Genomic DNA, 27,234 nt, shown 5'->3' on the forward strand with positions numbered 1-27,234 from the left:
TTTTAATACTTGCATTAAGCCTGCATAAGGATGACGTGATTTTATAACCCAGAGTGAAATACTAATTTTCGAGTAAAAAACTTGATACCAACGTAATCATGAAAAAGTATCACGAAAATCGATAGGGAAAAAATAAAATTATGAGTGATTAAATATATTTAGCGACGAAGATTGAAAATACGAGTTGCTATAATTTAAAATGTAAACAATGCATTTCAATATGGTTTGGTTTGGTTGTTTTTGTTTTATGGCATATCAACCCTTTTCGGGTTATTTAATGCCGAATCCAAAGATTTTGAAGAAAAATTTTTTAATAAAATAAATTTGTTGTTTTCAAGTCAGTTTCTATTTAACCCATAGTTGGGATTCTAACAGGTACTACCACTCCGGGTCCGAGTGGACCTGGTAGCAATGGTAATTAAAGGGTGGCTTCACACTCCCCAAAGCCCGCAAGCTGAAGCCTCACCGCTGGATATAGTTTAAGGTCATATCCAGGACTATTTCAATATGAAACTCATAACTCATAATCTCAAACATTATATATGCGTGCGTGTTGTTGATCTCCGAGATAGTGTGAGGATAATATATTTTGTTCAATGTGATTAGAGTTAATAAAGTAATCGTACCGTTCATTGTTACTAAGTTTTGCAAAGTCTAGCTTACCTATGTAAAAGTATTAGATACGCAAGGTTGTTTCATAATGAAGTCGGTTTGCATGTGTAACCAACTCGAAGTGCGGAAAAAAGGGAAAGAGAAAAGAGTGAGGGAGACGGAAATTGATGTCGCCACCCAGAGACTGAAACATGCACTGTTGGAGATAAAGGCGATGATCGTATATGTCTCACAGAAAGTGTTGCGCATTGTTTACGTGTGTTCGCTATGCGCAAAATAGAGACTAACGCGTCTTCACAAGATAAACTGTCACTGCCGTGGAATAAAAAAAACGTCTTTCTTTGCTGCCCCATCGAACCATGATAGCGCCTTAATTTGCATCTACTTTCTTATTCTTTGTATCAGATGGGTTTCTTGCTCCACACCACACTGATGATAACATTAGCGACATTGGATAAAATACGAGGTACCTTAAATAGGTTTCTAGACTTTTTGAACAAGCATTTAAAATTCTCTTTTGGTATTGTCCCTTGTGCTTCATTTTAAATTGTCGTAGACTCTTGAAAATCAGTATGTTATTGCTATACATCCTATGAGATGGCAGACTAATTTTTATGACAATTTAGAAGAATGATATGCAATAAAATTGGAAACAAACGCCACAGAGACTGGAATGCTTGATTGCTTTTTTGATCATTTTGCATGAACCGAGCATCAGTTCTTGCACGGCATAAGAGATTCAAGGAAAGCAGGAAGTCCGTGAGGGATGTTGAAGGGTGTGGGAGGAGTAAGGACATCAGAATATCAGAGTTGATGATTAGCTAAATAAAGAATTTCATAGATAAGGATCGTGCACAGGTTGAGGTCAGTGTGGAAACTGTAAATACAATTATTCTTTAATGGCACGAAGTTTGTTCCGAGGGTGAAGTCTAAAACTCTCTCCTTATCACAGATTATTTTACTAATATGGGCATCAAGACTGTTCTCCATTCTCACTATTATTCAGCCCTTACTCCCTGCGACTTTTGGTTAATCCTAAGGAGAACCTTAGAGGCTGTCGTTATGATATGAGACAATTTAGAAGATGAAATAGCCTGTAACAAGGGTCATTGACACGCTCACACAAGAGGACTTCCATGGGGCATACCATAAGTTATTGGAACAGTATAACAAGTGCATTACTTCGAAGGGGACTAGAGTTTCATGCGTGCACTATCAATAAAAATACCCATACGAAAAGGTCTGGAAACTTATTGAAGGCATCTCATAAAAGAAGCTGAAATGATGGAAACAATAAGAACAAAATAAACAAGAAAACTCCTGTTCGTTCTTAGGTTCAGATTAAATGGGAAAAACAGAATATCCGCAGTAAACACATGGGCAGTACCTATATTTGATAAAGGGCGGGTATTATTCAATGGAAAGAAAATGAGCTGGAAAATATGGACAAGAAGACAAGGAAAGCACTGACAATAGGTGGAGCTTTTCACCTAAAGTATGATGTCGATAGGTTATATGTGAAAAGAAAAGAGGAGGACGACGACTAATAGGTATAAAACGGTGCGTAGTTCACATCTCCAACTCTTGGGAAAATTTTATATAAAGTATGTTAAAAAATTGTAAGACAACGAACTACTAGGGAGCAAGGAATAAATTAAGAAAAAGCAGAAGACAAGAGTATTGAGATGAAAATGTAGGATTAATTCAATAGAGAGCAGCAAAGGCAGTGGACAAGGAAAAAGCCTGGCGAATTTTGTCATTATGTGACTTGAAGGTTGTGCCACACATGCGTAAGCGCTCAGAACAAATTATGTGATTTATCACATTGATAAAACGGCTGAATGTCCTCTATATCGACTGTGTGAGCAGAAAAATGACAATGTACAATACCTCGTCAGTAATTTTGAGAGGTTTGCTCAAACAAGTCCAAAAGACGACATGGTAATATTACAAGAAAGATCTATTGGATGTATGCAAGAATAGCGGGTCATAAAGCAGTGAAAAATGTTACGATCATGTTCCAGAAGATGATTATGAGTATAATAAGTTTATAATCGGTATAAATGAGGATAAAATTGGTATAACTAAGTATAAAATTGGTAATACTAAAAGCGACAGACAAATGTGCTAACAGAAATACAGAAAAACAATCGGGAACAAGCGGACCGACAAAACTTGGATGGAGAAATAAGACTAGAAACTCAAATACAGAAACATAAAAAAGAAACCAAAATGATCAACAGGAAGAAAGCAATGTGGAGAAAACGGAATATTGAAAATGTAACTGGCAGGGAGAGGCTAAACAAGAAACATGAAGAACTGGTCCAGAGAATAAAAGCAAAAGAAGCGAGATTGAGACGATATAGATATAAATCTGAACAATGCAAACAAAACAGAACATTTGAAAACAATAAAAAATGTGAACAGAGGAAAAACAAAAACAGAACAACCAAATCCGACAGAAACAAAACTCTACTGGAGTAACATATGGGAAGAGCGGCGAGAACACAATAGAAATGCGGAATGGCTGAAAGACATGAAAGAAGAGTTACAACAAATCGAAGAAGGAACAGTGAATGAAATCAGCAAGGAAACTCTAAAGAAAACCATAGGAAAAATGGCAAACTGGAGAGCATCAGGGCACGACGGGATACATGTATACTGGTTAAAAAAATTCACAACCTTACACGAAAGGTTAGCCCAAAACTTGAGAAGTCGTATACAGGAAGCAAGCGTGCCAGACTGGATGACAAAAGGTAGAACCAGACTGCTACAGAAGGACACGGAGAAAGGAATCGTCCCCAGCAATTATAGTCCAATCACGTGCCTACCCACCATGTGGAAGATACTGACAGCACAACTGAGGGAACAAATTTATAACTCACTGAATAACCGTGGACTCATCCCCAAGGAACAGAAAGGATGCCAAAAAGGGAAAAGAGGAACATGATCTGTTATAATGTTGATCAAAAGATTCTAAAGGAGGTAAAAAGGAAGAGGAAAAATTTAGCCATGGCATGGATCGACCACAAAAAAGCGTACGGCAGGATCCCCCAAGCATGGATGATAGAATGGCTAAAAATGTATAAAATACTAAGCGGGATCACCAATGTAATAGAAAATGCAATGAAAACACGGAGACTGGAACTGAAAGCTGATGGACAACACATAACAGAAATTAACATACAAAGATGCATCTTCCAAAGAGACTCATTATCACCATTACTGTTCCTCATAGCCATGATGCCCTTGAATAGTATTCTGAGAAAGTGACAAGCCGAATACAAGTTCCCCAATACAGAGGGAACCACCTGATGTACATGGACGATCTGAAACTTTTTGCAAGGACTGAAAAGGAGCTAGAGACACTAATTAACACTACAAGGATCTTCAGCCAAGATATCCAAATGGAATTTGGAATGGAAAAGTGCGCACTACTAGTTATAAAAAAGGAAAACTGGAAACAACAGAAGGCATGGAACTACCCAACCAAACAGAAATGAAAGCACTAGAGGAACAAGACGACTTGGGAATTCTGGAAGCGGACACCATCAGAGCAACAGAAATGAAAGAGAAAATTGGAAAGAAATACCTCAGGAGAACAAGAAAACTCCTGGAAACTAAATTATATTGCAGAACCCTTATAAAAGGTATAACTACATGGGCAGTGTCACTAGTGAGATACTCTGGACCGTTTATAGGATGGACAAAAGAAGAACTGAGACAGCTTAACCAGAAAACTAGGAAACTCATGACCATGCATAATGCACTACACCCAAAGAACGATATTGACAGACTCTACATGAAAAGGAAAGACGGCGGGAGAGGATTGATCTGTATAGAAGACTGTGTGGAGGACACAAAAAAAGAACTAGAAAAATATATAATGCAAAACACTGAAAGGATAATTATGGCAGCGAGAGATATGGAGAAAACCAACAAAACAGAAAACAGAGAGACAAATGACAAAACGAGAAAAGCGAAATGGGAAGAGAAACAACTCCACGGAAGATTCATAAGAATGACAAAAGATGAGAATAACGAAAACACCTGGACATGGATGCGAAAAGGACATATAAACCAAGAAACTGAATCTCTAATAACTGCAGCATTGCGGTTAATACCTATCGGCCCATCAGCTGCTATCCAACTGATGTGGAAACTACTGACAGGCATTTTGACAGATGAGATTTTAAAATATCTTGAACAGCAAGAGATCTTCTAGGAGGAACAAAAGGGAAATTAATGGGGAATTAGAAGGACCAAGGAGCAATTCCTTATTGATATAACAATACTTCGAGGTTGCAAGAGAAGATCCACAAATCTATGCATATGATCTGTTTCCATATAGCTGGACTAATGAATGTATGGAAATATTTGAAATAGTGGCGAATGTATGAGATTTTGTTATTAAACTTGTATTCGGCTTGGTATTATGTAAGTATATTGTTGAGGGGCATAATGACAATAATAGGCAAAAATAGTGATAGAGAGTTTATTTGGAAAATACCACTTTGTATTTCTATTTCAGTTATGTATTGTCATTTAGCTGTCAGTTGAATCGTTCATGTCCTCATTGCTATTTCAGTTAAATTTGTACATCCTCGAGCATTCTATTTCCAAAGCTTGAAGAATCTTGTCTTATGCTTTCTTGATATGCAATTGTTATATTCTTTTTCTACTTTTCAACTCCTTCAATATTTTCTTTCTCTGTTCTGATTTGTATGATCTTAGTTTTCTTTCTCTTGTTGATATTTTCTGCTTCAGTTTTTCATGTTTCTTGTTTAGTCGATTGCTACCGATCATATTTCCACCTTTCTATCTTTTTTTGTTTGCTTTCGTCTTGTTTCGCACTTTGACTTATTTTTCAAGTCTGTTGATCTGGGTTTCCAGTCTGAATTACCATCAATGTCTTATCAGGCCATTCCCTTTCCTCAGCTTTTTCCACTTTACATTTAAACTTACTTTTGCATGACTTCTATATGTGGAGTTTTTATTGTGGCGTTGCATTGAGAAAAAGTTCATTGTGCGTTCCATACTTTATTTTTCGATGAATTTCCATGAATTCTAGATTTGAAATCAAACTTCTATTGAAAATAATATTCACTTGGTTAGCGATGCTTTATTCCGTTGTATGGTTCTCAGTAGAGATATCCAATAACTCTTTCATCATTTTCCTACAACCTCGTTTTTAGGGGTAGCTTTTGTACTTTCACTCCCTTACCAGTCTATTCTCTTTTATTGTCTATTTCTCTCTTTGAGTATTTGGTTTACATTGATTACATTTGTTACCATGTGTTTGATCTGTATTATTTGGAGACCTGAAATTAGAGGGGATACATACTTGTTCGGTGTTTGCGATACTCTTTTTTCTGAAATTAAAAGACCTAACATTAACAAGATGACGACCTGGTCCACCATTTCTCCCATTCTTTTTTTCAGGTTTTTCAGAATTGTTCCTAGTGCTTCTACTATTATCGGTATTATTTTTGATTTTCTTCATCATCCAAATCCTTTTTAACTCTCTGGCTAGCTCTGTGTATTTGCTTCGTTTCTCCTTTTCTTTCATACTCACCCTGGGGTCAGCTGGGACAGCAAAATCTACGATTTGACAGGATTCTCTTTCTTGTTAATTATTACGACATCTGGTCTTCTTGCTTGGATGGGTTTGTCTGTCTGTATGTCCATGTGTCCTATGATCTGTGGTTCTCGTTTTCTAGTGCTGTTGCGGTTTTATGTTTGTACAATTTGTCTGTACAGTTAAAATGCAGCCGTTTGCACAATTCCCAGTGCACCGCCTTCCCCACTTGGTCATGCCTATTTTTGTATTCTTTTTGGCCCAGTTTGCTGCATTCACTTAGTATATGGTTTATCGTTTCGCCTCTTTGTTCACATAGTCTGCATTTGCTGTTCTCTTGTGTTTTATCGATCTTTGCTTTGATATGGTTGGTTCTTATCGAGTTATCTTGTGCTAGTTATTAGAGATTCAGTTTCTCGGTTTATATGTCCTTTTCGCATCCATGTCCAGGTGTTTTCGTCATTCTCATCTTTTGTCATTCTTATGAATCTTCCGTGGTGTTGTTTTTCTTCCCATTTCTCTTTTCTCATTATTATTATTATTATTATTATTATTATTATTATTATTATTATTATTATTATTATTGCTATCACTATTTTTAATTCTTTTTCATTTATATTATTATTGTCATTATTATTATTTTATTGCTACTATTATTACTATTTTTATTCCCACCATCTGTACTTCCTCATACCACTACTACTAATATTACAACTATTATTATCATTATAAATAAAAAAAACGTATAGAAAGAATATGGTGTGTGGTATCAGTGAAAATAATAAAATTATTTCAACACTGACGAAAACAACTACACTGCTCACTGCTACACAATTAAACCAAAAGTAAAACTCTCAAGTAAATTCAATTTAAAATCAATATGCAAGCCCCGCGCATTTTATTATGGATGAGATTTTCAAAATTATTTTTAAGTATTTAATGCCTGTTCCTGAGCAACAAATATAAGCTTTTCTGTTTCTCTTTTCAAGTCATTTTTTGACAGAAAATTCCACGTGTCCTGACATTTTTCTGTCTTTGTATCTCGCTTATGAAGTTTCATTTGTGCCACCTCGGTCAACTTTTCTGTTTCGATTCTTTCCATTGTACTTCTGCTTATCTTCCAATGAATCTTTATCTAGCTCTTTCTCTTTTGCCACTGCCACAAGTAACACTTCATGGCTGTTAGCCAAGTAGTGGTGAACACTTCTTTTGCCTAACACATTCTTCAATCCCAATCAGCCCTCTTCCTCCTTTCTTTCTTGAGATATACAACTTAATCACGTTAGAATTTGAGTGAAGTGCTTCATACTTGACCAAAAGTTTTCAGAAAAAAAGTATAATATCAACATTTTTATCAAAATTTAACAAACAATAAAAAAGTTATTTCAGTCCATAAATACAGTCTGCATGTACTTATTTTCAACATATATATATATATATATATATATATATATATATATATATATATATATATATATATGTGTGTGTGTATGTATGTGTGCGTGTGTGTGTGTGTTTCCTATTTTTCCGTTTTGTTCCTGTCTCTTTTTCTTAATTTAACTCAGTCATTATTTATTTTTTCACACGAAACAGACAAGGACGATGCATTTAAAAGAAAAATGTTACACTCACTCAACTGAATCCCAATTTATCCATATTTGTTTTGCTTTTTTTTTTCATTTATTTTTTCTTTCTGTTTTCTTTTTTATTCAAGTGAGAATAAAAGACGACGCGCTTTCTCTTCGCAATTTCCGAATACTTCAATTAAAACTCAAATATGAACAGGTAAAATTATAGAGGAATAAAAGGCGAATCAAATGGGGTATAAACTGTTTAAACAGCTACATTCAATTTAGCTTAAATTTGTAGTTTGTGAAAACATGACAAGTGCAGACTTTCTTTTTGCCATCAATGTAATCATAATAATTTCAAACGCGCAAATTGAAATAAAAGGAAATATATATAATTTATTTTCGATGGAATAGATATATTTGATTAGATAATAATAAGTATGATTACATTTAATAGAAGGGAGTTAAGTGTAAATGTTAATAATGTGAAGTTGAGATAATAGTAAATTGCCTACAATAAAAAGAACTTGATAATATGGTAAAATCAGAAATATTGACGAGACACACGAATACTAAATGCGAAATAAAATTGCGGAGCTTTTTAACCAGATCTAGAAGAAAAATCACCACATGATTCAATTTAAACTGCATGCATCAGCAAACATGCATATTTGAAAATTAACAATTTTAAGATCCTGCAGATCTTATGCATTAAATAAACATAATCCTATTAATACTGATATGTACATTTCGGTAAAATCAAAATATTGATCTATTAGAATCAAATGCATTAAAAGCAACTTTGATTCTTTTTAATGATCAATCTCTAATCAATATAATGATTTTAGAATATTATAGTATATAATGGGTGGATACACTTCCTTTATATCATGGTCATATCTACCACTAATCCCTAACTAATTGATAGAGCCTCCCCCAAATTTTAAAATCTAATAGGTCCCACATCTCCAATCAAATTCAACCTCTGTCCCATCGCCGAAATTTTATTTAGCATCACTATACCTATTTAACAAGAATTTTACTATTTTTTAAAAATAATAATAATAATAATAATAATAATAATAATAATAATAATAATTATTATTATTATTATTATTATTATTATTATTATTATTATTATTATTATTATTATATAATAAAACAAAAGCTTCAGTACTCTTAGTCAGATACCCTCCCTATGTTACTTCTAATGTGGAATATACCAAACATTGCTAAAACTTTTGTTTTGATATCCATGGGATGCAATCCTTGTCAGACAATTCCAAAATTTCTGCACTGTACCTCAAAACACTGACTTCCCATGCATTCACCAATTTCATTAGGTTTCTTCCATACAGTTTCGACTTCGCAATAAGTTTCACTCTTCTAAGATACTCCTTCCTGGCTTTCTATTTTATCTCTCTGTTCATGATGCCTACACCATCCAGCACTCTCAAATACTTACACCCTGTATCTTCTATTTCTTTTATAATTTCTCTATTTAGCAGTACTATTCCATTTGAATGAACCTTTATTCCTCTTTTCGTTACCAGTACCGCACATTTACTAATCCTAAACTCCATCCCGATGTCTTCCGAGTATATCCTGACGAGCTTTACCAGTCTCTCCATTTCCTTCTCATTCCTATTGAATATCTTCAAATCATCCATGAACAGTAGATGGTCGAGGCGTCTGCCACCAGATCCAAAGTTATACCTCAGCTTCACTCTCTTCAAGAGAATGCTCAGTGGCATCATTGCCATTACAAAAAGAAGTGGATATAACGAATTTCCTTGAATTATTCTACGTTTAATGCAAACCTGCCTCACCACCTCTCTGTTTGCCGTTTTTCATTGATCTATACTTGTTTCCAAAAGCCCTATCAAATTCCCAGTAACCTTCATCATCGATAGTGTTTCACGGATCCATGAATAGGGAACCATGTGGTAAGCCTTTCTGTAATCGATCCATACTACACAAATTTATTTTTCTTCCTCCTTGCATCCTGCATTAATGCCTTACCAATCATTAGCTGATCCTTGGTACTCCTCGAGCCTTTCCGGCATCCTTTCTGTTCATTAGGGAGAACACCATTACTCAAAAGATGTCCATAAACGTTTTCTGCAAAGATTCCGGTTAACAACTTCCACATTAGTGGTAGATATGTAATCGGTCTGTAATTGCTGGCAGCTGTTCCCTTTGCAGGATCCTTCCAATTCAGTGTCGTTTTTTCCTTAACAAGCCAATCAGGGACATCTCCCGACTCTACGACATTTTGCAGGGCAGCAGCTATATGTGAATAAAGGCATTGGAACTGTTTCAACCAGAAGCTCATCACTCCATCTGGACCAGAGGCTTTCCAGTTTGTTATCCTTCATATGCCAACCGTCACGTCATCAATAGTTATCTCAACGTTTTCCATCTGCTGCATTCCTGATAGTCTTGCTCTGACCTCTCCCAACCAGCAAGCCTTCTCATTATGTCGCCCTTCGACAGACCAAATCCCACTCCAGAACTTCATGGCATCATCTGCATTTGGAGTGTTGTTATTTCCCGCCTGTTTACTACCATTTAATTCTTTATGCAGTTGATTGTTCTGGAAAATTTGTTCTGCAGAAATGCAACATGTTTTCCAACAAAGGTCCATAACTTTCATACCAACAGTGTGGACCTTCTCTTTAAACATTGTTAGAACTGTCATCGTCCCCTTTTCCAGCAATCTATACCTTCTTTCAAACTCATCCTTAGTTTCTGTCCTAGTTTAACTCCTTTTTCTTATTTCTTTGATTCTACCAATGTCTTTCCGCCGCCACCTTTTAATACTGTCCTTAAGCCGCCTCTGCCAGTATGGCCTTCTATCCTTAATTTCCCTCCTTTTCATCTGTATTAAGCCAAGGCGATTTGCAACAATGTATGACGCTTCATACAGAAGCCAGTTAAGTTCTGTAATCGATATGTTCTTTCTTATGATGTTGTGAATTACGCCTTGAACTATTTTTACCTCGCTTTTCACCTTCCACCTATCACTACTCTTCATACTTGGAATCTCTATGATATCGTCTCTAAGAAGAACCTCTCTTAACTTCTGAAGAACTTCTTTTTCTACAAAAATCAAAGCTCGAACTTCATCACTTCTCCATACACTTGCTCCTTCCACTGGCTCCATTGTCTCAGAGTCATTGATCTCATCTTCCTTAAATCATTCAAACTCCTTATCGTCACTTCCCCTAACCATAGCATTACATTCCTCCTCAGTTGCCCGCCTCACATCATCGCTTACATTTCCCTTCTGCACTTCCACACCCTCAATGCTTTCATCAGAGCTAGTTTCATTAATTTTACTTTTGCTATTCATTTTATACCTTACCATCCGTTCACTCCCTTCCCTTGTAATCACTGAAAGTAGGTTGTTATTTTTAATTTGTTTTAATTGAGATACCAAACTTGCAACACTCTTAGCTCCTCCTCCTCTAGATTCCCACATTTCCTTCACTTTTTGGATATATCCACCAGATTTGGTACTTCCGCTTCTTACAAAGCATTCCCACAGTACTCTTCTTTCCTCATCCGTCCATGGTTTTTTGACATATCTTGTTCTAAATCCCTTCGTGTCCTGGGATTCTCTCTGCCAATCCTCACTGCCCCTACATCCTACCAACATTCTCAGAATTTCGTACAGTTGTATGATGACGACAGGACCCACCCTGCTGACCAGTGAGACACCTGAGACCTTCGCAAGATGTTCAAGCCTCATTCACGTCGTTATTTTCAATAATTTGATTTAACATTCTCCCATAAATGGGGTTGGTGAATTTTAGGTAACACCACCACCGATAGACTTATCGAGACATCATCTCTAGGAGGGTTATCAATCAAGGTGAAAAATCCCATCCCGACCTTTCCCCTTCACTATCACCACTACGACTACCACTACTACCACTACTACCAACAACAGCAAAAATAAAATTAGCAATAATTATAGTAACACTAATACCAGTAGCAATAATAATAGTAGTAACAACAATAGCAATGATAGCAATAATAGTAATAATCATAACAGCTATTATAATAATAGAAATAATAATAATAAAATTAGCAATGCTACTACTACTACTACTACTACTAATAGCACAACTGAGGGAACAAATCTCCCTGAATAACTGTAGACTTCTTCCCTAAGAACAGAAAGAAATCCCAAAAGAAAAAAAAGAAGAAAAAAGGAAAAAGATGAACAGATGATCTGCTATATTAGATCAAAAGATCTTGAAGGAGGTAAAAAAAAAGAGAAAGAATTTAGCCATGGCATGGATCGACTACAAAAAAGCGTACAACAAGATCCCTCAAGCATGAATAAGAGAATGCTTAAAAATTTATAAAATACCAAGCAGGATTATCAGCATGATTGAAAACGCAATGAAAACATGGAGACTGGAACTGACAGCTGATGGACAACACATAACATAGACTGGAACTGACAGCTGATGGACAACACATTAACATACAAAGAGGCATCTTCCAAGGAGATTCACTATTCATCATAGCACTGATGCCGCTGAACCCCTGAACAATATACAGAGAAAGTGCCAAGCCAGATAGTTCTCTAAAGTGGAGGAAAAAATGATCCACCTGATGTACATGGACGATCTGAAACTTTTTGCAAGGACTGAAAATGAACAAGAGACAGTAATAAACAGTACTAGGAATTTCAGCCAGGATATCCAAATCGGGTTTGGTATAAAAAGTGCGCACTACTAGATATAAGAAAGGGAAAATTGGAGACGAAGGCATGGACCCATCCAACCAATGGAGATGGAACAACTTGGGGAACAAGACGCCTATTAACACCTGGGAGTTTTGGAAGCTGGCGCCATCAAAGCAACAGAAATGAAATAGATAATTGGAAAGGAATAATTCAGAAGAACAAAAAGCTCCTGGAAACTAAATTTTATAGCAGAAACCTTATAAAAGGTATAAATACATGGGGAGTATCACTAATAAGATACTCTGGACCGTTCATAGGGTGGACTAAAGAAGGACTGAAGACCAGGAAACTCATTACCATGCACAACGACGATGTTGACTGACTCTACGTGGAAAGGAAATATGGCGGAAGAGGACTGGTTTGTATAGAAGACTGTGTGTCTGACACCAAAAAAGAACTAGAAAAATACATAATGCAGAAAACTGAAAGGATAATTATGGCAGCGAAAGACACTGAAAAAATCAACAAAACAAAGACAAAGGATAAGACGAGAAAAGAAAAATGAGAAGAGAAACAACTACACAATTCATAAGAATGACAAAAGATGAGAATAACGAAAACACTTGTACATGGATGCGAAAAGGACATGTAAACCAAGAAACTGAATCCCTAATAACTGCAGCACAAGATAACTCGATAAAAACCAACCACATCAAAGCAAACATCGACAAAACATAAGAAAATAGCAAATGCAGACTCTGTGGACAAAGAGACGAAATGATAAACCATATAGTAACTGAATGCGGCAAACTGGTCCCAAAAGAATACAAAAACAGACACAACCGAATGGGAAAAACAGTACACTGGGAATTATGCAAACATGTCCAACGTAAACAAATTCCTGATGAACCGCCCCTTAAGTAGACACTTTAAATATCCACACTAACGTACTGTACTTACAATAACCCTTATCACTGAATGACTTCCGGGCCTTGATAAGTGGTGACCACCTTGTAAAAAAAACAAAACAAAAAAAACTGCATTTCGAATGCATGGACAAATGGTACAAGCAGAGGCTGACAACAGAACTTAAAAACAAGAATCACAAAATCCTATGGGACATGGACATACAAAAATATAAACCCATCCAAGCAAGACCGGATGTCGTAATAATTAACAAGAAAGAGACATCCTGTCAAATCGTAGACTTTGCTGTCTCAGCTGATCACAGAGTGAATATCAAAGATAAGGAAAAACGGAGCAAATACACAGAGGTAACCAGAGATCTGAAAGGGATATGGATGATCAAGAAAATCAAAGTAATACCTATAATAATAGGAGCATTACAAACAATTCCGAAAATTTTGAAAAAAGAATGACAAAAATTGGAATCAGAGGAATGGCTAGGAAAATACAATGAATAACAATAATGAAAACAGCTGAAATATTAAGGAAACCCCTTAAATGCAGAGACTAATACACATGAGCGACATGAGTGGGCCAGACAAACTGCTTCCGGGGCCAAATATGAAGAAGCGTTACATGGAACTAAGCGCATTAAAGCTTCACATCTATAAGTTCTCTATCCCCTCCACCCACACCTCCTATTGCCCCACAACTCCCTAAAAAAGTAATTCCAACATCGGTGACAGAGATGCGATTGCACTTCAACTGCTAGCTGAGAGCCCAGCAGATATACACGGTTTCTTATCTTTGTACATTATTGTTAATACACTTGTTCCTTAACCGAACCTCGACTTGATTGTTCTTATTTTCACTGTTGTTCTACGACACAACAATTTCTCTTCAAACAAATACAAAGAAATCAATTCATAAGATAAGGTATTGTATATAATACTAAGAATAAATTCAAACCATGAAACAGTAATATTTTCTTGATTATCTAATATATACACCGCACTATGTCTGTACGTGTGTCTGTCTCCGTTTTTTAAGTATCTCCTCCTAGACGGATGGTCGTTTGACAGCGTGCAATATATCAAAAGATTGCATATAGGGTGCAGAATTTTATTAGAGGTGTTTAATCGACTAAAACAATTGCTAGGGGATTCAAAAAAGGGTTCAAACTTGAAAGAAATGACAACTTGACCAGTTTAAATGATGTGAACGAAGCTAATTCAAGGTTAGTTCTGTCCAGCAACAAACAAAAAAGAAATGCCCACTTCTTTTTTTTTTACATGAGGGTCACCATTTATCAAGGCCCATGAGCCACTCGGGGATAAAGGTTATTGTGTGTACAGTAATCAATGGGATAGTATTGTAGTAATAGTTAGTATTGGGAATTTGATAAGGTGTCATTACTTAAGGGAGCGGTTCATCAGGAATTTGTTTGTGTTGGACTTGAAGACATCCAAGTTGAATTCAGGGGGGGGTAAACGGCAAGTGGCAGAGAGTTCCACAGCGGTGCAGTTCTAAGAAAGAAGTTTTGTTCATGGAATCTACGTTTTGATTTAGGCACGGATAAAGAGTGGGGAAAATTATTGACAGTGGTTTCAGCTAGCTGGGTGTTTTTCATGAAAGATTGGCGAGGGGGGAATCAGAGAATGGAGCTCAGACGAGCACTTGCCATGGAAATAACGATAAAACAGACAGGCTCGCAATGTCTCTTCTCCGGGAGAGAGGTTGCAGGGAAGAGAAAAGGGCATCCCCCACTAAGCCACGAAGTCTTTTTTGTACTCTGTCAAGGAAGGATAGGCTGTTTTTAGCAGCTCCTGCCCAGATGTGGCGACAGTACTCCATCCTTGGACGTACTTGGCTTTTATATAGATAGGGAATTGCATCATTAGTGAGATATCTTCTGGATCGATAGAAGGATCCCACCATTTTCCAGCGACCTTGGCCACATACTTGATGTATGTGTTCCATTTCAGATCAGGAGTAAAGGTCAAACCAAGAAGCTTTTCAAAACATGGGGCTCCCCTAGACGAGAGCCATTCATTTCAATCAGAGCGTTTATGATTTAATGATAGAAGCTTGGTCTTAGATGCATTAAAGGTAACCAGCCACCTCTTCCCCCACTGAACCACGCGCTCAAGATCTGAGAAGAGAGAATCAGAGAGAACGTTGTCATTTACGGCCTTTGATGTGTTGCCATAGATAGTCGTGTCATCAGCATAGATGTCAACGAATGATTTTAGTATGTGCTTTGGGAGATCATTTATGTAGATCAAGAAGAGAGTTGGACATTAATACTGTGGGCCTCTGATTTCTGCCCATCAATCACTACTCTTATGAGCCTATCAGAGAGAAGTGATTTAATGATAGAGAAAACATTTCTAGTTATACCGTGCCTGGAAATCTTGTGAAGTAGGCCTTTATGCCATACCTTATCGAAGGCCTTTGATATGTCAAGAGCAATTGCCCTAGAAATTAAGCCTTTGTCGAGAGATTCGCTAATTCTATGTATTATAACTGATAGCACGTCTGCTGTAGATCTAGCAGAATGGAAACCATATTGCGTGTTACTAAGAAGATTATTTCTGCTGAGGTGGTTGACTACTTCTCTATTTAATATGGATTCCAGCAACTTACTCATGACACACAGGAGACTTATTGATCTGTATTGAGAGGGAGATGACTTATCACCTGAATTCTTAAATACAGGGCATACTGATGAGGTTTTCCAGGGTGTTGGAAAGAACTTCTCCTTAAGGCAACGCTTAAACAGTTTGGTAAGTATGAGGGCAAGTTCTGGTTGTAGCTTTTTTAACACTATAATTGGAATACCGTCAGGGCCAGTTGCTTTACTGGAATCAAGGTTCTTGATTAGCTTGGCAACCTCACGCACAGATATTTGTATGTTACCTAGTGTGTTGTGTGTTGCAGGAGGAAATATGGGGAGTTGATGGCCTTCGTTGCATAGAGTAGAATTAGCTGAATAGTTCTTGGCAAATAGTTTGGCCTTGTCGGATGCTGACGAGATGACCTCTGGATCATTGATAATGGTTGGGATAGAATGCACGCTACTGTTCAGGATCCTGTTTGCTATTTGCCAAAACTAGTGGGAATCAAGCCGCTGCTCGGCTACTTTGGATTTAACAGACTGAGCATATAGTTCTCTTGCATTTTTTATTACTCTTTTACAGTGGTTGCTGGCAGACCTGAAAGCAGCTTTAGTCTCAGTACATCTCTTACGTTGGTAGCTAGAGAAAAAGTGATTTCTGTGTGCAATGAGAGCAGCACATTCAGGGGAGAACCATGGCTGGCTGTTAGGTTTTTGTTGGAATTTTTGGAAGGTATGAATTGGTTTATACCTACAAGTAACTATTCGGTCAGGTCTGATACTATAGAGGACACATCCTTTTTGAACATCGAATGGAGAGGCAGATCAGATATGAATGTACGGAAGCTATCCCAGTCAGCCATAGAGTATCGGTATACAGTACGGTGGAGAGGTACGTCTGTAGACTTATTATGTTTCATTTTTATCTTAACTGATACAACGGAGTGGTTGGAGGATCCCAGAGGAGATAGAACGGCACATGAGCATAACTCAGGGGAAGTGGAGAGAAAAAGGTCTAGAAGGCTTGTGTACTGACCGGTAGTATTGGGCACATGGGTGGGCTCGCAAACAATCTGAGTGAGGTCATAGGCAATGGCAAAATCATGACAGAACCTCCCCTCATCATCAGTCTTATTTGAGTGGGGCAGCCATTTCACATTGTGGACATTGAAGTCACCGCAAATGTTAATGTTAGCCGTGGGATGAGCAGACAGGATGTGGACAATTTTCTCAGATATACTCTTAAAGATAGTAACTCCGCTGTTTTGGGGACGATAGAGAGCAAATATAAATGCGGTGGTGTAAGCAAGTGCAACCAGGAAGCTTATATAAGGTAAATTAAAGTCTTCTCTAAAGATATCCCTGCCACACGGGACGCTATCTTTAATGTAGGCACATATTCCATGCCCATGGCGATCTTGGGGGTCAGATTTAGATGTTAAGTTAGAGTATCCATTAATTATGAACTCATCTAGCGAGGTGGTCGGCTCTATTCCAGCTTCGCTTAGAAAAAATATGTCTGGTTTTATCTTCTGTAATTGGGTTTCAACCTCTGGAAGGTTGGAATGTAGACCCCTGACGTTGGAGAAGGAGACATGGTAGTAGGGGTCTACGTTGGAGGATGGGGTTCTAGGTTTATTCGTGGTTTTTTTTTTTGAGATATTTCATGTTGAGGATTTTGGGATTTGTGGAACAGGTCAGCATACTTGGTTAGAGCAGTACAGAGAGGGAGGTTAAAATGTTTATTATTATTATTATTATTATTATTATTATTATTATTACTATTTCATGTATTATTCATTTATTTGTACGAAATTCCCCAAGTATAAAAATCATTCAGAAACTTTGTGAAATGTAGATAAAAAAAAACACATGCTGGGTCTAGCCGCCCTCCCTTCCTGCTGCCCCTGATTTTACATATATAATACTAAGAACTCATTGATATAGTACGGCTTACGAGTTTAAATGATGTGAACGAAGCCAATTGAAGATTACTTCTGTCCAGCAACAAACAAAGAAGAAATGCAAACTTCTAATAAGGTTAAAATGTTTTTTTTTTTTTTTTAATATTATTATTATTATTATTATTATTATTATTATTATTATTATCTGATACGTAATCCCTTGTGTATCACATTACAAATCCACGCATTAATATGGGAGGGAGACTATTTTAAAACATCCTCCTGAATTGGAAATAGAGCAACGAACTTATATAAGTAGATATTAATAAACCCCTCTTATTTTTTTATTTTATCTTTTCATTTTTTTAAATGGAGAGTAGATAATGCACTGTGGATATGTTATCGGTAGCTCCAGTAACTCTCGCGTCCCCTTTTTTTGTCCCTCAGTCCTCATTTCGAATGAGTGATTTTTCTGACAAAGGGTGAAGAAAAAGCTGCTTTCCAGGTCGGCAGTAATTCATGAACAGTAGCCTGAGATGCCGGAAATTTTCTGTTTCTATGTCTATCCTTGTGGCCATGTCACTAGTAAGGGTGCTGGAGGTAAACGTTTCATCTGGGCTGACGTTACCCGCCTGATAGTCAGGGACCCGAACCTTGGATTAACCACTAAGGAGGCTGTCCTATCAGTAGGTGCAAAGTACTGAAGCTGCTGTATTGCCATTTGGTGAATGGATTCTGGACCATGCAGTAGTTTATTGTGGGGCCTCTAGATGCCATACTAGTGGGTAATTGTTATGGCTTTACCTTATCATGTGCCACAAAAAAGATTTCCTGTCTTTTTCTCTCTTACTTTCCCTCTCTGTCCTGCTCTAACCAAGTCAGTCGACCTGTTCCACAAATCCCCAAACCTCAACATGAAATATCTCCAGAAAAAAAAAAAAAACATAAATAATCTAGAACCCCATTCTCCAACGTAGACCCCTACTACCATGTCTCCTTCTCCAACATCAGGGGTCTATGTTCCAACCTTCCAGAGTTACAGGAGACGAAACCAGACATATTCTTCCTGAGCGAAACAGAATGTGCTGCTGCCATCGTGCACACAAATCATTTTTTCCATAGCTGCCAATGTAAGAGATGTACTGAGACTAAAGCTACTTTCAGGACTGCCAGCAACCACTGTAAAAGAGTAATAAAAAATGCAAGAGAACTATATGCTCAGTCTGTTAAATCCAAAGTAGCTGAGCAGCGGCTTGGTTCCCACTAGTTTTGGCAAATAGCAAACAGGATCCTGAACAGTAGCGTGCATTCTATCCCAACCATCATCAATAGACCAGAGGTCATCTCGTCAGCATCAGACAAGGCTAAACTATTTGCCAAGAACTTTGCAGCTAATTCTACCCTATGCGATGAAGGCCATCAACTCCCTGTATTTCCTCTTATAACAGACAACACGCTATGCAACATACAAATATCTATGTATGAGGTCACCAAGCTAATCAAGAACCTTGATTCCAGTAAAGCAACTGGCCCTGATGGCATTCCAATTATAGTGTTGAAAAAGCTTCAACCAGAACTTGCCTCCATACTTACCAAACTGTTTAAGCATTGCCTTAAGGAGAAGTGCTTCCCAACATCCTGGAAAACCTCATCAGTATGCCCTGTATTTAAGAATTAAAGGTGATGTCATCCCCCTCTCAGTATAGACCAATAAGTCCTCTGTGTCTCATGAGTAAGTTGCTGGAATCCATATTAAATAAAGAAGTAGTCAACCACCTCAGCAGAAATAACCTTCTGAGTGACATGCAAAATGGTTTCCGTTCTGCTAGATCTACAGCAGATGTGCTAACAGTTATATCTCATAGGATTAGCGAATCTCTCGACAAAGGCTTCTTTTCTAGGGCAATTGGTCTCGACATATCAAAGGCATTCGATAAGGTATGGCATAAAGGCCTACTTCACAAGATTTCCAGGTACGGTATTACTAGAAATGTTTTCTTAATTATTAAATCATTTCTCTCTGATAGGCTCATCAGAACAGTGATTGATGGGCAGAAATCAGAGGCCCACAGTATTAATGCTGGAGTCCCTCAGGGGTCCATCCTGGGCCCAACTCTACATCAATGATCTCCCAAAACACATACTTAAATTGTTCGTTGATATCGATGCTGATGACATGACCATCTATAGCAACACATCAAAGCCTGTAAATGACAAAGTTCTCTCTGATTCTCTCTCCTCTGATCTTGAGCACATGGTACAATGGGGGAAGTGGTGGCTTGTTACTTTTAATGTATCTAAAACCAAGCTCCTATCTTTACATCATGAATGCTCTGATCCCCATTTGGCATCAATTGAAATGGATGGCTCTCGTCTTGGGGAGGCATCATGTTTTGACAAGCTTCTGGAATTGACCTTTACTCCTGATCTGAAATGGAACACATATATCAAATCTGTGTCCAAGGTCGCTGGAAAAATAGTTGGATCCTTCTATCGATCCAGAAGATATCTCACTAATGATGCAATTCTCTATCTATATAAAAGCCAAGTACGTCCAAGGATGGAGTACTGCTGCCACATCTGGGCAGGAGCTGCTAAAAACAGCCTATCCTTCCTTGACAGAGTACAAAATAGATTTCGTAGCTTAGTGGGAGATGCCCTTTCTCTTCCCTGCAACCTCTCTCCCACAGAAGAGACGTTGTGAACTTGTTTCTGTTTTATCGTTATTTCCATGGGATGTGCTCGTCTAAGCTCCAATCTCTGGATCCCCTTCACCAATCTTTCACGAAAAACACCCATCTAGCTGAAACCACTGTCAATAATCTTCCCCACACTTTATCCGTGCCTAAATCAAAACATAGATTCCATGAACAAAACTTCTTTCTTAGAAGTGCACGCCTGTGGAACTCTCTTCCGTTTGCCTGTTTCCCACCTGACTACAACTTGGATGTCTTCAAGTCACACATAAACAAATTCCTCATAAACCGCCCCCTTAAGTAAGACACCTTATCAAATCTCCATTACTAACGATTACTACGATATTATCCCATTGATTACTGTACACGCAATAACCCTTATCCCCGAGTGGCTTCTGGGCCCTGATAAGTGGTTACTACCATGTAAAAAAAAAAAGCATAGCGTCCATGGCGTCCTTGTGCACATGCGCATGATCTTTAATAGAGATTTATATATTTAGTAAATTTACAAGTGATTGAAAGCGGTTGTCTCTTTGGTGCAGGGTGTAGCCCCATTTATTACTGACACCAATGTTACGGTTTCGAACTCCACAAATTCTTTTTTTTTGTTACATTCCGAGATTCTTAACCAAATGTTATGTAATAATTATACAATATTATATATTTTATATAAAAATATGGAAAAATGTTTTTGCTGTACATAACGAAAATGTCATATTCCAAATATATAGGATATATTATATATCGGCTTATTTGTTACATTCCAATAATTACGTAAACAGAATCCAGTAATGGAATCTTGTAATGAATTTACTCCTAAACTAATTAACCGATCATTATAAATTTTAATTATGTACATATGTTTATATATTTCTATGTAATGATTCACCCCTAAACTAATTAATCGATCATTATAAATTTTAATTATGTGCATATGTTTATATATTTCTATGTATTGGATTCCCCCCTAAACTAATTAACCGATAATTATTAATTTTAATTATGCATATATGATTATATATTTCTATTATTTGATTCACTCTTAAACTACTTAACCGATCATTATTAATTATTATTATGTATATATGATTATATATTTCTGTTATTCGATTCACTCCTAAAATAATTAACCGATCATTATGAATTTTAAGAGTGTATATATGTTTATATTTTCGTATGTATTGGATTTAATCCTAAACTAATTAACCGATCATTATGAATTTTCATTTGGTGTATGTGATTATATATTTCTATGCATTAGATTCACTATTAAACTAATTAACCGATCATTATTAATTTTAATTATGTGTGTATGATTATATATTTCTATTATTAGATTCACTCCTAAACTAATTAACTAATTATGAATTTTAAGGATGTGTGTATGTTTGTATATATGTATGCATTGGATTCACTCCTAAACTAATTAACCAATCATTTTGAATTTTAATTATGTGTATCTGAATATATATTTTTGTGTCTTGGATCCATTCCAAAACTAATTAACGGATTGTTATGAATATATGTAATGTATATGTTTATATATGTCTACAGACGTCATATTCCCAAAATCACATACAATGATCAATTACCATGTTAACGTATTTATGTGCACAAGGAATCCTATTCAGTAACAAGGTACTTGTACAGTATAGTACTCAGATGAAAAACTTATCTAAAATCATCGAGGAGTTTCATCTTTATATTAGAAAAAAGGTACTTGCACAGTATCGTACCCAAGAAATAAGGTACTTGTGCAGTATAGTACTCACATGAAAAAACAAAGAATATCTTACCTGTGACGTACAGAGGTTATTAAAACCGTAAATCCCGTTAAATATTCGAGTAGTATGACTTACATATGAAAAAAAACTCTCACCTGTGACACACGGAAAAATTAGCACAGCAGAAAATTATGTAAAATTATCGAGTAGTTTCATCTATATCTTAGAAATGACGTACTTGTACATTATCCTACACAAGAAATAAGGTACTTGTGCAGTATAGTACTCACATGAAATAAAAACAAAGAAAATCCTACCTGTGACGTGTATAAAAGTTATTAAAATCGAAAATCATGTAATATATTCGGGAAGTCTGACTTTTAAATGAAAAATAAGGTGCTTCTTCACTATAGCACTCTGATGTAAAAACAAACGCTTACCTGTGACACACAGAAAAGTTAGCACAACAGAAAATTATGTAATTATTTAAAATATGTGTTGTACATTACCCGCTCTAGGTAAGGACATTTTTTCCATTTACGTGCTGTAAATTTCCTGTCATAGTGAAGGTACAATTATTTCATACATATAGTAACCGTCCTAGGATAAGTCAAATATTCTTTTGTTCAAGATGGCAAATGATACATAAACATAAAAAAAATCCTCTATCCCAAGAATAACAGGTATGTTAAAAAATTTTCTCATTGTCTTATATGGTTCCGAACAGCGCCAGGTGGCCTTGCTAATCTCATGCAAAAAGTAATGAGTATAACGCAAATTGTACCAATGATAAATATTTCTTGATTTTAGACTACAAGTAAAACTAAAAGCTATAGCTTAATCTCTTGAAGTTTAGTAATATGCCGATGTTATTAATAATATTTATCTTACAACTACGAAAAGCAAAAACAAGATCATGTACATCTGCATCAATCCAAATTTTACGCTATGTATCTGTAAAGTATTGGATTTACTTTTTACTTTCCACATGTTATAATATCCTAAATAATCCTAAAAAGTCCTGCATTTCTACGTATTTATTTGTCACAGTTTAACTAAATATTGACATTTTCATGTAAGCCATGTTACAACTTATTAGACATTTTGCTTTCCCATTTTTTACCCTACCAACCCTAGCTTTTTAGTCACCAAATATAAGGCAACGTACGACGCAAGAATAATATAAGTTATGTATATTTATTATTTATTTTGATTACAAATGAAAAGGAATTTCAATCTTCATCTTGTCAGCCCACATATATTCCTGTAGATTAGTTTTGTTTTAGAAGGAACGTTACATTTTCATAGTATTGAAAATATATACAATAATAATGAAAAATATATCTGAACCATTCACCATTATTTTCTCGTAAAGACGAGTTCTAGCTATTTAAAGAAAGTTCCCAGCACAGACACATAGTCCGATGGATAATTATTTTTTTATAAACCAGTACAAAAAATAATTTTTAATCCACAAACAATTTTAAAGATATCCAAGTTCCAAGATTTGTATTATCTGCTACCCAGGCTTTACGATAAACATCAAGATCTTCTACCGACCTCCTCATTTCTCTCGGAATAATATCAGACACATACTCGTATTTCCTATCATTAAATTACTTATTTCTTCAAAATATATCAAACATTACGACTCAAACTAATTTCCTGGTTATTTTTTAAGTTTTCTCATTACCAACTTAACCTACAAGGAATTAACTTATTTAAAATATTTTTTTTAATAACGAGCTGACTTGTCCAGTGTTTACTGGATGTATATGATGTTGTTTATAATCGATAAACGTAATAAAAACAATTTAATCGGAGAAGATATAAAGTTATAACGGAATTAAATAAAAAGAAACGGTAAGAAACGCACCAGAGTTATTTCTTTACAAAGTTTTTTTTTACATGGAAGTCAGCACTTATCAAGACCCGGAGGCCACTCGGGGATAAGGGTTATTGCGTGTACAGTAATCAATGGGATAATATCGTAGTAATCGTTAGTAATGGAGATTTGATAAAGTGTCTTTCTTAAGAGAACGGTTTATGATGAATTTGTTTATGTTAGACTTGAAGACATCCAAGTTGTAGTCAGGTAGGAAACAGGCAAACGGAAGAGAGTTCCACAGGCGTGCGCTTCTAAGAAAGAAGTTTTGTTCATGGAATCTATGTTTTGATTTAGGCACGGATAAAGTGTGGGGAAAATTATTGACAGTGGTTTCAGTTAGACGGGTGTTTTTCGTGAAAGATTGACGAGGGGGGGGGAACCAGAGATTAAAGCTCAGACGATTACATCCCATGGAAATAACGATAAAACAAAGACAGGCTCGCAACGTCTCTTCTGTGGGAGAGAGGTTGCAGGGAAGAGAAAAGGGCATTCCTCACTAGGCTACGAAGTCTATTTTGCACTCTGTCATGGCAGTGAAATATAAATGGTTTAAACAGCTACAGAGTAAAAGTTTATATGATTTAAAGATTGTCCAGACCAAAACTATATGGCATTAATCCTAATCCGACAAAAAGGTTACTATGTTTTCAGAGAGAAAGATTGTTAATCTTTTGAGGGAGAAAATAAACAACTGCCACCTAATAAAAAGCTATGTTCCTAAGCTGTTCTTGGATGAGAGTACTACGCCAACTACATTAAATAAAAAGAGTAATTTAATCAAGGTAAATACAAAAAGAAAGAATATCTACCAAAATAAGACTTAATAAAGGCCATGTTTATCTTTCTCCAAATGGTAGGAGTGAAAGCGAACACAGAGTTACGCCGCTAATTTGTATATGTGTTTGCGAACTCATAGTAAAGAGCCTGTAGCCTTATTATTACATAGAACATATCATTTCTTAATCCGGATTTGTGTAGAAAAGCATGTAAATCGTAAAAATAATTTAATCGAAAATAATTGACTTCTAAGAAGACTTTAAAAGCACCATAGTTATCAGTCATTTTCTCTTTACCACGGGAGTGAAATAAGAATAATTTGATACAAGTTCAAGAGTTCTATTTATGCATAAATCTTAGGGATAGATTGGATCACGTCTTCGGATAACTGATACAAGCGACAAAACAGATTTGAATCCCCTTTGCATTAAATTAATAACAGAGAATAAAATATAACTGTAGTTTGCTATTCATTGATTTACATATCAATGATTTAACTACGCTAAATATGTTAGTAATTACTTTTCTAATGAGAAATTGAACGATTACAATATTACTCAGATTGGACTTTGTGAAAAGCGTCGTCATCGTAAAATGGAGCGATTAAAATACGGTTCCGGTTAGACTTAACGAAAAGCGTCGTCGTCGTAAAATGGATAAATGAAAATAAGATTCACGTTGGACTTTATAGAAAAGCATCGTCATCATAAAATAAAGAGATTAAAATACGATTCGCACAGATTTTGATACGTGCGTCGTTAAGTTATGAAGGGGGTTAAATTACAATTCGAGCCTAATTTTTATTAGAATTAGCGTAGTTATGTTGTGTGGGCTTGTTATGCCTAACCATATTCGAAGACATTGTTGTGTCTAGCCGTGTAGTGAGTGCTAGCTGTGTCTAGCCGAGTTTGAAGATCTAGTTGTGCCTAGAAACCCTGGGGAAGCAGGGGCATATCTGATCACAGGTTTATCTAAGATGATCTTTAAGAATCATGGAGGCGTGTATTTTAGTATTCATTGATTTGCATAATTAATGCATAAGCAAAAAAACAAAAAAAAAAACAAAAAAAACATTCCCATGAGAAACATCTCAACGAAACTAAGAAACATTTTCAGATAATAAGATACCACTATAAACGAACGTGTAATGAACACCATGTTTTACAAGTTCGAGTTACCAGTCTTTCTATTAGCTTACAACGGCGGATGTCGACAGAAGAAAAGAAGCATGCCGACTTCACGATATGAAAAATATATTGACTCTTTACGGAGCATAAAACGGGTTGCTATGATATAATCAAATCAGTAATAAATAGACTTACCCGGATACAATAAATAAAATTACATTTAAATGCTGTGGCAGATATTTGTGGCAATTATGTCCATAGAATATCGCACATAATATACTTTTGTTTACAAACTTTTGTTTCATATACCGCCGTGTTTTTTCCTGCTTATTATTACCGGTCTGTAATGCTACAATACAGCTGGAGGAAAACTGGCTATGCCAAGAACAGAGAGATGAATTTTCTTAATAGACTTCGTTCACTGTCATGTTACACATCAAAATATGAAGTTAATGCAAGACAAATGCATACAAAAACTAATGCATGTGGATTATCTGGAATTACTGACAAATATCACAATCAGCAAAAGCACTTCTATAAACTCTATGCGTAATAGTAGAACTTTATTCAAGATAAAAAATAGTCAACTAAAATAACAAAGGCATTGATTTATGACCTTGTGATTGCGCAACTATAAATACCTCGAATTTCTAGACATACCGTACCGATAATACCAAATCGGCCATCATCTTAGGCGGGTTGAACCGGCTTCCTCCGAATGAGGGATTTTATGGGCGTCTGAAATTCACTGAATATGGGCGCAAATCAATAGAAATATAAAAATAAAATTACTTTAATATATTTTTTAAGTAGGAATTTAATAAATAATTAACATATGGATATTAGTGAAATATTGGTAACCCCTCGTTATCACTTGCAAGCAAATGATAACTAATTCAATAGCCAATTTAATTATAATATTGATAAAAAAGTAAGAAGGATTGGAGAAACCTATCACTAAAATTCAAGGAACAGAATTTCAATGAGAAGACCTGAATGTATTATATAGTGATAATGAGCGTTTATAACGTAAATATTAATCAAATAAGCGAAACTGGTCCAAACATCTTAGCAAATAATGAAAGACTAACAAGCAACACAACGACATAAGGAATATGGAGTTCATCTCTAA

General features: G+C 36.0%; 1 protein-coding gene across 2 annotated transcripts in view; it reads left to right on the top strand.

Annotated features, from left to right (window-relative positions):
- Positions 1 to 27,234, top strand: part of LOC145296069 (uncharacterized) — a 157,213-nt gene that overhangs the window by 50,870 nt on the left and 79,109 nt on the right. The window lies entirely within an intron of this gene.

The sequence above is a fragment of the Euprymna scolopes genome, chromosome 1 (assembly GCF_053919585.1).
Source record: "Euprymna scolopes isolate OS-2025 chromosome 1, ASM5391958v1, whole genome shotgun sequence".
Classification (NCBI taxonomy): Eukaryota; Metazoa; Mollusca; class Cephalopoda; order Sepiida; family Sepiolidae; genus Euprymna; species Euprymna scolopes.